Raw genomic sequence first — 15,165 nt, forward strand, 5'->3', positions numbered from 1 at the left:
GGCCTGGGGTGGATAGTCGGGCCCGCCGCGGGGGGCGTCCTGCGCATGGACGCGCCCCCGGCCACTCCCACCGCCCCGGGCCGCAGGTTCGAGCCCCGGCGCCGCCCCGCCGCTCACCTCCTGCTCCGGCCCTTTGTTGCGGGGTGCAGGCGGTGCCCCGCCGCGCCGTGCCTGCCCGCCGGTGGCTCGCCGCACCTCCGCAGCCCGCCACCCTCCCGCCGGTCCCGGGAAGGAGGCGGATAAATAAGTGCCGTCCCTCCTTTGTCTGCCGCGGCGGGGGGCGGCCCGGGGCGGCGGGGTCTGCGGGGAGCCGAGCCCCGGCGAGTCGGCGGCTTTGTGAGAGCTCCGGCTCCGCTGAGAAACCAAAGCCGCCTCGCAGACACGACATCTCCAAATGCTGGGAGCGGGGCGCCGTCCCTAGCCCCACCTTGCTCATTCTGCCGCCCCCGCCCCCGGTACCCCCGCCGGTGACCCCCGGCCCCAGCCCAGGGCAGGCAGGTGACCCCTGCCCGCTCTGGTTGCACAGCATCCGCTGCCCTGCTGGCACCTGGGTGATCCCAGCTCAGTACCTGTGCCTGGCATCCAGGATCTGCTGGTTCCTGGCTATCCCTTCCCGGGACCCTTCTCTCCTGCCCAGCACCGTCCCCCTGCACACCCAAGGCAACGACTGGCTGTGCAGCTGAGCTCTGTAGCTCTGCTCTGGTCCTTCCTGCCTGAAGGGGACACCTTGGAGTCCCCCAAGTGCCAGGCATGTGCCCCAGTTCCCTTGCTCTGTTTCTGCCAAGCTGGGGGCCTCTGTCCGGGCCTCCTCACCCAGATATGGGTACAACCCCTCGCAAGCACCACAGGGCTTGGCCCCATGCCCCCCAATCCCAACAGGACCTTCCCCCGTGGCCTAAGAGGACCCATCCAGAGGTTTGCAGCCTCTCCTTCTGCTTACCTGTTCCCAAGTGGGGTAATGAGGCTTTAAGGATGCTGAAAAACTGCAGCAAGGGGTGCTGGAGCAGAAGGTGCCCTAATCTAAGACCCATCATTTCCTCTGAGCCAAGGCTTCTTGGATAGGAGCAGGGCAGGGGGAGCCAAGGCATCCCGGCACAAAGACCAAGGAATGGAGAGCAGTAGCCACCCACAAGCAGACATTGCTCCTGGAAAAATTCTCCCCTGAGCACAGACCCTGTCCCAGTGCCCCTCCATTCCCCCAAGTACCCCACAGGAAGAGGGGAAAGTTCTCAGGGCAGGGTTTCCACCCAGGCAGGGTCACCTTGTCACCCAGGCACTGCTGGTGCTTGGGAAGGAGGCAAAGAGGGTGTCTGCTCCCAGCCCCACTGTGATCTGCCCCCTGCTGCCTCTTCTTTTCCCAGGGATGGCTCCACAGAAATAAGCTGGCGCCGTCCTTCACCCTCACACATCTGCTCTGTCTTCCTCTGAAAAATGAGGAGTTTGCGGCCGGATTCTCATCACCAGCCACTCTGTGTGAGGGAGGGCAGCAGCAATGGCCTCAGTCAGCAGCACAAATAAATGGCCCGAAACTCGATACGCGGGAGCTCCCTGGGATAAAAGAATTTCTAAGGAGAGGTTTTATTTTCCCCTCAGAGCCCCAGTCTCTCGTGATCTGGTCCAAACACAAAGGCTGTCCTGAATTTCCAGTCTCACTTTCTCTCCTGGCAGCTGGTGAGCTGGGTGATGCTTTGGGGCACCTTGTCCCCTGTGCCGGCGCCTCGGCACACCGGGCTGTGGTGGTGGCAGGTCACCCGGCCCCCCCAGGCACTCCAGGGCCACTGGGCTCCGGTGCAGCCTCCAGCTTCAGTTCTGGGGGTGGTGACACACATTTGGCAGCGAATTAAAGTTGGGCAGCCACATCCTGAGGCTGCTCTCCAGTCCCTGCCTGTGCTGGGGGGCTGCGGGTGCTCCCTCGAGCTGCGTTGGTGTGACACCAGGCAGAAGAGGGAGCGAGAGGGAGCGCCCACCCTCCTGAGACCTGGCCCCCAGAACAGGTGTGGGTGTCCTGGAGACCCACAAAGGAGCAGCTGTGTCCCCACCAGCCCCTCTCATCCCCATGATCCATGGCTTGCTGGCACGGAAAGGGTCCTGCATGTCTCGGTATATCATTAACCCAGAACTGAGCCATTAACTCTCCCAAGTCCCCACAGTTATAAATCAGCCTTCCCGTAACTTCCTTCTCCCCTGCTGCAGTTTAAGCCTGTGGCTTCCTGTCCTAATTAGCCAGTGAGGTTAATTGGCCCCCAGCTTCTTTACACTTCCAAGCCTTTCTGAGGGGTGGGTCACTGCATCCTCTGTTCCTGCATTGACCCTTGGACCCTTCCCCACTCCATGAGCTCTTCCCCCAGCACCAGGGATGGGAAGTGCTTATGTGGCCACATCCATGCCATGGTTGAGGGTGACTGCCTGCCTATTCCAGCTCCTGCAAGCTGCTTTTTGCCTCCTCAGCCCCTGCCAGGCCTGGGGTGGATAGTCACTACCTACCCAGTACCCTATCCCTGTCTTCATTCCTGTTCCTGCCCCAATTCCTATCTCCATCTTTGTCTCCATCTCCACCCCATTCTCACCCCTATACCTATTCCCATTCTCATTTTGATCCTTTTTCCTGTCCCCATTCCCATCCCTGTCCCTGTCCTCATTCCCATCTCTGTCCCTTTTCCTGTCCTCACCATGATTCCTGTCCTCATTCCCATCCCTTTTCCTGTCCCAATTTCTGTTCTCCTTGCTATCCTTGTGCTCATCCCTGTTTCTGTGCCCATTCCCCCCATTCCCAGCCTGTCCCCTCTCCCTCCTGGCCCTGCTGCAGGGTGGTGCAGAGGCCCCTGGCAGCTCTTGGATGCCTCAGCTCAGCCCGTGCCAGCTCCGTGCTCTGGCCATCTGTCCCCCACCTGCCCGTCGTCTCACGCCTCCTCCTCGGGGCCAGGGGTGCCTGTGTCGCCTGCCCCAGCCTGGGGATGCCAGCGAGCACCAGGGTGGGTGTCCCCAGGGAGTCCCCTGATGCCAGCAGGGAGCTGGGCAATGCAGGTGGCACAGCAGTGCAGAGATGCCTGGACCAGATTTGGTGGCCCCTCTGAGCCAGCCTGGGGACCAGCCCACTGCCACCCACCCCAGGGAGCCCGCAGGGAGCTGAGCACCCGCTCAGCCCTTTGGGTCATGCCCCAGCACCAAAGCGTCCCCCAGCACCCGGGGTGCCCTCGGTGTCACCTCCCGGGCGGTGCCGCCATCCCCTGCCGGGCTGGCAGGCATCGCCTGCCGTGTGCTGCTCTGGGGGAAGCATTCCTGCTTTTTATAACCCTGCTGAGGCTCCCCAGCTGCCAGCGCCGTGCCAGCCTGCCTGCCCTCCTGCCCGCTGCCTGCTCTGCCTGCCCGGGCACGGCCGGGGAGGGGGTGGCGGGGGCCGGGGGCTGCAGGGCCCGTCCGACCTGCACAGCTGCATAGCTTGTCTCCAGCTATTAAACAAACTCCTCCATCTCCCCCCTCCTCCCGGTCCCCTTCCCGCCGCCAGGCGCTGCTTAACCCTCTGCTGCCCCGCTCCTCGTCCCGCAGCAGCAGCAAGCGCCTCTGCCCCCCGCTGCCCGCCGCGGTTTGACTCCCAGCAGCGACCCCCGCACTGCCAGCGCCCCCAGGGCCGGCTGGGCAGCCACGGTGGTCACCCAGGTCCCCAGGGTGCCCGCAGCCTGGCACCATCCTGGGCACCCACCCTGAGGGCAGCGCAGGAGAGCTGGGAAGGGCAAGGGGATGCAGGGGCTGGGGATAATGGTGGATGCAGGACGGGAGAAGAGAGGAGCTGTGCTGCAGGGCAGGCCCGCTGAGAGGGCTGCAGGGGAGGCAGAGGGTGAGAGATGAGGGGCTGGACCTTCCCTGAGCCATCACCCTCTGCCCTTCCCACCCCACTGTAGGAAGCAATGCTGGGGGTGCCCCAGCCCCCGGGAGAGCTCCAGATGCAGATGTTCCCTGCAGATGTGGCCAGTAAAGGAGGCAGGAGGGCACAGCGGCCCCGGGATTCCCCCCAGGGTGGCTCCTGGGATGGGCACACCTCGGTGCACGGAGACAGCAATGTCACAGACTCCTCTTCCAGTCTGGCTTAGCCTGGCAATGCCACGAGAACAGCCTCCATCCCCCAGCCCCCACCAGCTGCCTGTGCCCCCCTCTACAGCTCTCAGAGACACCAGCTTCGCACTGAAACCTTAGCAGCTCCCAGCTCAGGAACCGCTGCAGGGGACGGGATGCGAGGGAGGAGCAGGATTTGCTCCTCCAGGCTGAATTGAGCCCTCTGGAAGGGTTGACGTGGTGATGCCACGCTCTGCTGCCACCATCTTAGGACACTGTGGAGAGGACAGACCCTCTCCGGCCCCTCCAGGACCTCCCTGCCTGCCCTCTGCCTCCCACGCTCCCTCCCCCAGATGTTTGGGATATCTGGTCCTTTCCCGCTCCAGCCCAGTGACAAATGCTCGCCTGAGCGCGGTTTATTATTGTAAGAGCCTGGAGCTGCCTCTGGCCAACTTTCTGCCTGGGGCTAAGCCAGCAGCTGCAGGGCACCCTTCGGCACAGCCACCCCAGGGACGAGCTGTCCCTGCCCCGGGCGCTCTCTGCGTGCCGGGGGTAGGGACGGACCCCTGACATTGCCCAGCACCCTGCGGGCGTCAGGAGCCCGGGGCAAGCCCCCAGCCCAGCCCCAGGCAGGGTGTGAATGTGGATTCTCCACAGAGAATCAGCTGGCGGTGCGGGGAGAGGCGTGGGGGGTTTGTTGAGACCCCCCAAGCCCCCCGGTCCCTCTCCCCTGCTGTGCTCACGGATGGGCTGCTGTGGGCTGCAGCACGGCGGGCTCGGTGATCGATGGCCGAGGCGTGGGCTTGCCAAGCCCTGCGTGTTTGGAAGGCGCCGTGTTTGTCTTGGCAGGAGCAGGGATGTCATCTCCTCTGCCTTGCACCGTGACGAGCTGGGAAAACCAACGGGGGGCTGTGCTGGAGCGGGTGCCCCGGTGGGACCCCTGGCAGCAGCAGGGGCTCTGACCCAGAGGGGAGGAGTGAGGTCCCAGTGATGTCCCAGTGAGGTCCCAGTGAGGTCCCAGTGAGGTCCCAGTGAGGCGAGAGATCTAGCAGAGGCATCCAGTGGGTGTGTCATGGTGACATGGGGACAATCAGCCTGCCATCCCCTGGCAGAGCAGGTTTGGCTATCCAGGTGTGCCCTGCACCTGGCGGAGCTGCCCCCAGCCCGGACGCTGAGGCGGCGCTGCCGCAGGCTCACCAAGCTCTGAGCTCTGCTGCTGGGGAAACTGAGGCAGGAGGGTAGCACAGCTGGCAGCGGGGCCATGGGACAGGGGGCTGAGGGGCTGTGAGCATGGCAGGCACTGGGAGAAGCCGTGTCTGGGGCAGGGAGCAGCCCGGCCGGGGCTCTGCCGGGAAAGAGGGGCAGTGGGGACATGAAAGGCGGCTGACGATCGATGTCCTGCCCAGCGCCCACGGCAAAGGCGTTCGAAGAGCAGCTCCTGCCGATGGCAGTGAGGGCTTGGCGGTCGATAGCCGCCTGGAAGGGCGGGGTCACGTCCTGCTGGGGGTCTCCAGGCACAACAGGAGAGCGTGAGGGGGGGGATGAGTGCCTGGTGGTGTCTGCAGTGTGATGTACTGATGGGCATGGAGCTGGGAGAGGCTGAGAGGGGCTGGGAGAGGCTGACACTCCCGAAACGGGAGCTGCTGAAGTAAGCACTGCCCCCAGGACTGAGGCTTTTCACTTCCCAGCTGCAATCCAGGAGGGCTGGGATGGCAGTGCTGACACACAAGCCCTTCCCAGGACCGTGGGCAGAGGGTGGCTGGTGCTGCCTGCACCAAGCCTAACCATGGTACCCCTCCTGCTCTGCCCCATGATGGTTTTTAAGCCAGAGGGACGAGTGGGATGCCCGCTCCTAGCATTCCTGCAGTCTGGCTGGCAGTGCTGAGGTCATCCATCCTTGCAGCTCTCCATGCTCCAGAGAAAGAAGCCATCCCCTGCCTTTGGGTGAAGCCAGCCCCACCTCATCCATCCTTCAGCCTGGCCCCACAAGCACAGCCCCAGGCTCTGCAGCAGCAGGAGCATCCTGGTGCCCATGCCCGGCCATGACAGCATTCCTGGTGCCCTCTGGCTCACGTGGGACCAAAGCATGGCGTGAGACCACATCTGTGTCACCCACAGGCTGCCATGGAAATGGGCAGGAGCTGTGCCAGTGGAAAACAGACCTGGACTGGTGGCTCTGGGTCCCAGTGAGGCAGTCCCAGCACCCTCCACTTTGCCATGGGGTGCTCTGTGCTGGGGGGGCTGTAGAGGGACATGGGAGCACAGGGGTGTGCACAGGATGGCTGGGATGTGTCACAATGTGGCTGTGTCCCCTCCAACACATCCCCATGCACACTAAATTTATGAATACTGCTATTTTGAAGGGCTACAAGGCTCTTTTCCTGTTTTAGGGAGAGGCTGGGGACATGACTGGGACCAGTGTCCCATGGCTGCAGTGGCCATGCAGGAGGTGGCACCAGGAGCCAGGCCTCTGGGCCAGGAGGAGCATCATCCTCACATCAAGGGCTGCCCTGGTCAGCATCCAGAGTGCCTGGGCTGTGCTTCACTGCTGCTGGAGCCATTTCCAGCCCCCTCAAATACAGGGAGATGCTCAGTGTTGTCTGTGTGAGAAGGACAACTGAATAACTCAATAGTTTTAAGATAACTTCCCAATTTTCTGGGGTGTCCATGGCACGGGAAGGGAATGTGGGCAGAGGGTGGGGGCCAGCAGCTCTGAGGCACAGCCCTGGCGTGCTGGTGTGCCACGTAAGTGGGTCAGTGGTGCAGCTGTGGGCATTGGTGTGCACAGAGGAGCTGGAAAGGACAGGACAGAGGCAGCTGGAATGGCTCAAGGGCTGCAAGAAACTGGGACACGTCCATGCACGTGGGTCCTCCCAAAGAAGTTGGTCCGGGAGCTGGATCAGCTCGCAGGGATAAAAGAGCACCAGGCAGTTGGAGAGGATTTTTGGCTGCGTGACTCAGCGATCGCTCAGCTCCAAGATCCTTCCCTGGGATGTGTCCAGTGGTGGCTGCCTCATTCCAGCAAGGACAAATGGATGGATGGTCACAGCCTGGCGTGGCCCAGCCAACCCCAGCATCCCTCTGGGCTGGAGGAAGGATGGTCAGCCCAGCCAGACTGGGCTTGTGGTGGGAATTCTGGTGCAAGGGTTCTTTATGGAGACTGAAGGAATTGGGAGAGCCCCATCCTGATTCCCCAGCCCTCTCCCAGAAACACAACCTGCCTCTCCCTTTCCCAGCAACATCCCGTGGAAAAGATGCTCTGCTCCCGGGTCGCCGTGGCAACCGGCAGGCCCAGCGAGAGCGGGATGTGGGATCTGAGCCCATCCCTCCCTGCAGCCGGGACCACTTCCCAGTGCTCCCAGGGCTCCATCACCCCGGGCTGCCTCCTTGCCAGGGGGCTGCCAGCTCTCCAAGGTCAGGCTCCAGCTGGGGGTCGAGGGAGGCTCAGGCAGCCGATGCCGATGCTGGCACGTGCCTTTGGGAAGCTGTCTCCCTGCCTTGCCCTTCACCACATCCCTCCCCAGCTGCTGCCTGAACTTCAAAGCCACTAAAGGCCACATGGCCTGGAGCATCTTCTCCACATCACTTCCAGGGAGAAGAAGATGCTTTGAAACCCCCTGGCCCTTCTCCCCTCCTCTGCAGGGTAATTTCCATTTTTTTCAAAATCCCACAGAAAAGGAGCCTTTTTCTTCTTTGTTTCTCTTCTCTCTCTCTCTTTTTTTTCCCCTTGTCTTTGTCAGCTAAAAATATGCAACCCACCAGGGAGGGTGGGTGGGGGGAGCTGCTGCTGCACCGAAGGTTAGCGCCAGGCCGGGCTGGAAGAGCCACTGGAGTGAAATGCAGGTGCTCCCCACCACCTTTTGGGAGGGGTCCTGGCCAGAAGGACCCCCTTTGCTCAGGCCGGGGTTCAGGGCTTTGCCCCCAGCCTGCTGGGGGTACCTGGGAGGCAGCAAGGAAGTTTGGAGGCAGACCCTGCTCGGGACTCGTGTGACACAGCGTTCAGTGAAGGGGGCAGGTACAGATCCATCCGTCCCGGCTGCTCCCCAGGGAGCTGGGAGGTGCCCAGGGATGCCCATCAGGCGGGGGCGGGATGTCCAGGCACCCCGGCGGGACACGACCCCGGGGCAGGGATCAAAGCAGCCGGGGGCAGCTCCGGGCTGCGGCGTGGGAGGGAGGTGGGCGGCCGTGCCAAAGGAGGGATGTGATTTACCGAATATCCTACTCCAACCAAAGAAGGGATGGAGGAGAAAAACATCCCGGGGCTTCGATGTCTCGGGGAGATGCTCTCGGGGCTGAGAGACACCGAGCTGTGCCAAAGCCAGCTGGGAAATTAAATTGGGATGAATCACCCGGAGCCGGGAGCATTCACCTGAGCTACAAACCTGCCACAAATTCAGAGAAAACACATTTCCCAGCTCCCAGGATTGCTATCTTAAGACTCGTCCAGCTTTGCAGGAAGGTGACAGACTTCAAAACTGGCTTACTATTTCTTCCCGCCCCCCCTTCCTCGCCCCCTCAAGCACGGGAATGTTGCAGCAGGATGTCTCGGCGTGGGGGTAATGACCAGCCACGGGCTCCCCTCCGGAGATGGCGACCCGGCAGCGGGATGCCGGAGCCAGGGCCCGCGGGCAGGACCGATCCTGGGGTCCTGCAGGGCTGAGGGCGGGAGCTGAGCGGGAGGACGCGGGCAGGAGACGGGCTGGGAGTGGAGGCTGTGGAGTCAAAGGCGTTGAGAAGGCAGGAGACACAGTAGGAAAAAATTTCCAGGGCAGCTGTGGGTCAGGGGATTTACTGGCGCCCTGGGATGGAGGTGTGAGAAACAGGGAGGTGACAGAGTTGCTGCTGCTACTGAAGCGGGGAGACTCCGACACAGGGCGCACCAGACAGTGCTGCTTGAGCTGGGGGGGCCTCCGTGCCTTGGAGGGCTGGGGCAGCTCATTCAGAGGATGCTTTGGCTACTTCAAACAAGCTGGCAGACCCCAGACCCGCGGGACAGCCCGGGCGGGGGGTGTGTGTGATTTATGGAGTGGGGGATTAGGCAGGAGGAGGCGGCGGCAGGGGACTCACATGGCAGGCGCTGACGGAGGGGAAAGGGCTGCCGGAGCAGGACGGGGCTGAGTCCCAGGTGGCCAGCACAGAAATTCCTCAGCCTTCCCTCGAGCTCGGATTTACCCCCGTGGCGATGAAGATGGCCCCGCCGGGCAGCAGGGGGCTTGGGGCATGGCTGCTCTCAGAAAAGCATCCTGGTGCTCAGCTGCAGGGAGGGAGCAGGGTAAACCCTAACTGGGGGCTGTCTGGTTAGACCTCCCCTCTGCTCCCACGGCCCAGGCATCCACGTGTCCTCCCCAGAGCAGACGTCAGGGACGGGAGGCTTTTGGCAGGGGGTAAACTGAGGCAAGGTAGGGGTTGCCTGGCTCCGTTCCATGGGTTAGGACGTGGCGGCTCTGGGATTCCCAGCCATAGCTCATCTGGGGCCCCAGGAGCTGGCGGGACCCCACGGTTCCTCTGACGGGCACCCAGCGTTCGGAGAGCCCTCACGCCTCCGCCGGATGGCGATCTGCCCGTGGGAGCAAGGACATCCCGGATCCTTCCCGCCAGCCCGGGCAGGTGGCGTCGGGTGTCCGCAGCTGCGAGCCGCCTTTCATCCCCTTCCAGGCCGGGGCTCGCTTTCCGTCACCTGCTGCCCTCCCGGACGGAGCCAAGGGCCGCGGGCAGGGCCGATGTGCGAGACGTGGCCGCTGTGCCCGCACGTCCTCCGGCTTAGGGGGGGCGGCGAGACGCCCGGGGCAGCATCCTGCCCACGGCAGCTCAGGGTGGGCGCTGCGGGGACCTGGCAAAGCCCCAGCCCGCAGACAGCAGCTCCACGCACTTTCCCTGCAAAAGTTTCCATTGCCTTCGGTTGCTGCAGTCGGCGGGAAGAGCGGGGGAGCAGGCGCTGGGCTGCGGGTGCTGCTGGAGCACACGGGGTCAGCAGTGCCTGCGTGTCCGGGCACACGCGTGTGCCAGCACATGTGTGTGAGCAGCAGCGGGCACAGCTGTGGGCACACACACGCACACAAACACACACACACACACTCACACTCACACGCACACACACACACGCACACACACACACACACACAGACACACAGACACACACACACGCACACAAACACACACAGCAGCTCTGCTCCTCCTAGGGATCTCTGAGCGGGCACTGCACGCCTGTGAGACTGCAGCATCCCTTCTGCTGCAGCGTGTCTCAGCGTGTGCAGCCTAATGAGCCGGCACAGCAGAGTTAATTGAGGGGACAGGCAAGCGGAGCTCGTCATTAGGGAAGGCACTGCAGCAGGTACCGGTGACAAGATGCTGCCTTGTCCCCCCGGGCTGATGGCAGCCCCTGCAGGGGACAGTGACAGCCTGAGTCCCCAGGAAAGATGGCTGAAGATGAGCATCCCACGTGCTGTAGCCCTCGCCCAGGGCCAGCTCCATTAGCAAAAGCAGCCAGGGAGTGGGAATTGCTGTTGCTTGCATGGAGGAATGAATCTGCCAGACTTGACAGTGGGTACCAAGCCCTGGAGATGGTGGCTTGTCCACAGCCCTGTTTACGTCCTGTCCACAGCACCTTCCAGTAGGAACACGTCCCTGCTGGTGCACGCTCGCGCTGGCTGTCAAAGCTGCCCCCTCAGCTCCCACCATTAGGTTCTAGAGTGAACATGCAGCAGAGGGGACAGAACAGCCGGCTCCCAGCAGCATGTGAGACTGTGCCAACAGCCCACAAGGACGGGGAGCCTTGCTCAGGGCTGTCAGATTCTCGCTCAAGAAACTCAGAGAACTGGAAAGGAGCCTTCACCGCCTTCGTAGCCAGGAGCTCCCACACTGCGCCTCCCTCCTGGGCTCTCTTGCTGGCCAAGCCTCTCCCTGGGGGCCGTGTCCTCACAAGACGTGTCCACAGGTCCCCCCTTGGAACCTGGCTGTTCCTATGGGCACCTCCATCTGAAGGGCTGGGAATGCCCCTTCTGTCCCTACCAGTGGGTGAAACTTAATGGTGGGGCAAGAGCTTGTCCTGCAGGCAGGAATTGATCCTGTGGAGCAGAATCCAGCTCTGCCTTCTGCCTCTTCCCTCCCACCAGTGCAGCCCCGCATGCCCTGCCCCAGCCACCAGCGCCACAGGCAGAACAAAACCTTCCAGAGTGAACATCCCCTGACCAGATTTGCTCTGCTCCCTGATGAGGGGCTCAGTCAGTAACTGCTGGGCTCCTGTCAGGGGGACCTGAGTGTTTACGAGTTGATAACCTTATCACAGACACATCCCTAATTAAGCTTGTTAGCTCTTTATGATAAACAACATATGGGCTGGGGCCAGCGTGCTCCTCAGGCCCATGTGCTCTCCGGCAGCCACACAGCCCATGGGGCAGGGCAGGCAGAGAACAAGCAGCCCTGTGTTCGTGCCTGCCTCTCCCTCCCCTTCACAAAATGGACCTTCAACCCTATGGCTTCTCTGACCCTCCAAACCATAATATTAGTCCTGGGTTTCTCCTCTGGACTGGGGTAAGCAGGAGGGGGCTGGGCTGGATGAGGCCATCAAGGCTTTGCCAGTGCTGCAGGATCCCCTTCCTACTCCTGCAGGGTGTGGGGCAGCACGAGAGAGACCCACAGTCTGTGCAGGGCTGGGAGATGAAGGCATGACAGAACAGCAGCTCTGCTCCTCCTAGGGAGAAATGATGGGACAGCAGTGCAAACTGCTGGGGTTACACAGGCCTGGTGACCCACCCCAGGATGGTTTCTTTGTCCATTATCTGGTTGGTAGCTGGAGATATCCATGCATCCGTCCATCCATCCATCCATCCATCCATCCACCCACGCAGGCAGAGCAGGGTGCTAGCAGGGTACCCTGGCATGACTCACCCAGGCGTCTGCCCCACCACCTATGTTTGTCTCCATCCCTCCTGCTCCCCTATCTATCCACCAGACACCAACCACCCTTGCCTCCACTCCTTCTTCTGTCCTGTCAACCCGCCTCACCATCCACCCTTGCCTTCGTTCCTCCTCCTCTCTCTCGCCCATCTCTCTGCTCTGCCTAAGCTCAGAGCTCATCACCTGCCCCCCCCAAGCTCATTAATTACCAGCCTACGTCTCTGGGGCCAGAGCTGTTAACGGGGTGCAGGGAGAGCACCCGCTCACTCCCCCTCCTCACAGCTCTGCCTTTCTTATCTCCGAGATCCCACCTTGCTGGCGGAGGAGTGAGGCAGGACGCTGCTTCCCTGGGGAATGGCAAGCCAAGCGATAACGAAATCGCAGCGCAAGGAGAAATTACCTTGCCTGAATTTTAAAAACTTCTCTCCGAGGTTGCCGTGGTAACTGAAAGGTGCATCACGTTGCTCTGACAACCCCGAAACAGACAGGTTTTTGCCTGGCGGGCTCCGAAGCGGCAGGTTTTGGGGAGGGAGGAGCCCAGTGTGGTGGGGAGCAGCGATGTTCAGCCCCAAGCACCCAAGGCAGAGATGTCTCCCTCCCCATAACCACCAGCTGCATCACTACCCCACCACAGTTTCCAACCTCGCCCCATCCATCTCTCCTCAGAAACAATGGAGGAAGAGGAACAAGGAACTCCAAGCCCAACCATGCAGTCCTTAGAGAAGGTGGCAGGATGGTGGGATGGGCTCCAGGTTGGTCCACCCTGCTGTGGGCATCCCAGGAGTTGCTGGGAGCCCCAGCAGGCAGCCTGGGGACCTCTCTGCAGCCTCTTTGGGGGGTGGGTTGTGCACCCAGCATTGCTTTGGACTCCAAGACCCCAGGAGAGTGCCAGCAGCATTGTCCCAGGCTGTGTAAATCACCCTGCCACGGAAATAGCCCCAGTGGGGTTGAAAAATAGCAGGTGACTCACGCAGAGCAAAGGATCCAAAATAGCCCCTCCGGAGCACTCCTAAAATTAGTCTCCCTCCCGGGAGGTCCCCAGTACTGTGTCCTTGCCAGGGCACAGCCGTGGTGCTGAGCCTGCCTGGCTGCTGCCACCATGGCCACTTCCCTCTGGGGTGGGGGGCACAGGGCTCCCTTTGCTGGTCCTATCCCTCCCATATCTCCTGAAAACCCACCCTTGGGTGTGACTGAGTCGTGTGTCTCTGAGTCTGTCACAGCTATGTGGCTCCTGTGGCTGCAGGCTGTTTCTGGGGCGATGCCCCATGTAGCACTCACACACACCCAGCAAGATGCAGGCACCAAAAAACCCCAGCCTTGGAGGCTGTGAGCTAGCAGGGTACCAAGGACTTGCTCCCCTTTGCTCGGATTTCGGTGGGAGGGATGCCTAGGCAGCAGATCAGGTGTTTTCCAGCCACAGCGAGTCCCGCAGACACTCGGGTTTTCCCACACCATCTCGCCCACCTCGCTGTTCCACCATGGCAAGGCAGCACCAGCTTGCCGCTCCCACCCGCTGCCGGGGCTGGGAGGGGTGGGGGGCCGGGGGGGACACACGGAGGGACCTCGGGAGCAGCATCCGCTCTGCTGGCATGGCCGGGAGTGCTCCCCATGCCGGGCCATCGCTCCTGCGCGGGGGAGCTGTACCCAGTTAATTAGAGGAAGGGATGAATAATTCCTTTTTATAATGCAACGTCGCACGGCAGATGCCGTCTGCCTCGGCGCGCCGCGCGCGGGAGCCCGCGATATTCTGCTCTCAGCAGAGTTATTTATACACTGGGACATTTTTCAAAGCGCCGCTTTGATGGTCTTCCACCAGCTCGGAAAAAAAAGTAGTCCATCCCAAAATAACCCGAGTGAAAGTCACAGCTCTTCATTACGCAGAGCTTCAACCGGGGGGCTCGGAGAACAAAAACCCGTCACATTCCTCCCATCAAATCCACCCTTTTCAAGTGCATTTCAAACAGGTTCAAACCGCCGCGGCGGCGACTAGACGAGCGCTAATGATGCTGCGGGCACATCCCGCCGGGGAGACGGATGGGGCTGGGGGGCGGTGGGATTTAAGCGGCTCCCAGAGCCGACAGATGTTTTGGGGTGCCCAGGACGGGGTCCTGGGAGAACCGCAGTGGGATATGCTGGGAAAAATGCAGTCTCTCTCTTGCCTGTTTTTTCGCGCTGCAGGAAGTAGTTTCTCTCCCCAAACCAGGCTTTGGAGGAGGGGAACAAGCACCAAATAAATTTTTCTTAGGAACTGGAGCAAAAAAGGCCCAGTCTCTGTTTCTCAATTGCACCTGCATGTACGCACCCCTCAGGTCTGGTTACTGCTAAAGGGGAAAAAAGAAAGGGTGGAGATAAAGAGATTTTTGTAGGTGGTGACAAATTCCTGTGAAAACGTTTTTGACATGAAATCGTCTCCCATTCATTCAAGCTCCCTCCCGGCGGAGACGGTGAGCAGCACCCCGCACCCGCTCCCATACCTGGCAAGGGGCCGGAGCTGCTCAGCCCTGCCAGCCCGCCGGGCTCTGTGGGTGCCCCAGGGGGGCCAGGGGGGTCAGGCTTTCCCCATGGCCAGGCTCTGGCTCGCTCCCTGGGTCACTCCTGCCTGCAGCAGGGCTGACACTGGCCTGCCCGCAGCCCCTCGGGCTCAGCGCAGCTCCAGCCCAGCGCCCCGGGGCTGTCTGGCTGCTGATCGACGGCTCGCTGCCAGAGGCAGGGAAGAGTCTCAGCTGGGAAAACCATTTCTTTGCCCTCCAAATCTGCATGTTCCAGCATTTCTGCAAGGCTGGGGCATCTCCCATGGGAGAGCCTGGCATTGGACGATGCCCAAGGGCTCAGAACAGTGTGGGCTGCCTGGACAGGGGATAATCATGCTGGATGTAGCCACAGGCCCCAGGCTCCAGGATCCCAGCCCCCATCTGTTTTTAGTTTTTTCCAACAACAAGAGCCCCCCCCACTCCACCCCCCAGGGCTGCAAATTGTGTCCACGTTGCTGCAGATGGCGAGTCAATTAAAACCATCCTTTTTTTTCCACTCCAGCGGAGAAACCTGGACCAGGCAGTTCCCGAGCCAGAACCGGTCAAAACAGCATCTGAATAGCCAAGGGATAAGGGACAGACCTCCCCTCCCTCACCCACCCTGGTGCTGTGGGGCTGAAAGAGTGTCCAGGATGACATGGCCACTGGTCTAGGGCCACAGGTGTTCCATCCCCAGGGGCAGGAGGGG

This window comes from Onychostruthus taczanowskii, unplaced genomic scaffold, assembly GCF_017590055.1.
Source record: "Onychostruthus taczanowskii isolate IOZ18803 unplaced genomic scaffold, ASM1759005v1 scaffold9, whole genome shotgun sequence".
NCBI classification, from domain to species: Eukaryota; Metazoa; Chordata; class Aves; order Passeriformes; family Passeridae; genus Onychostruthus; species Onychostruthus taczanowskii.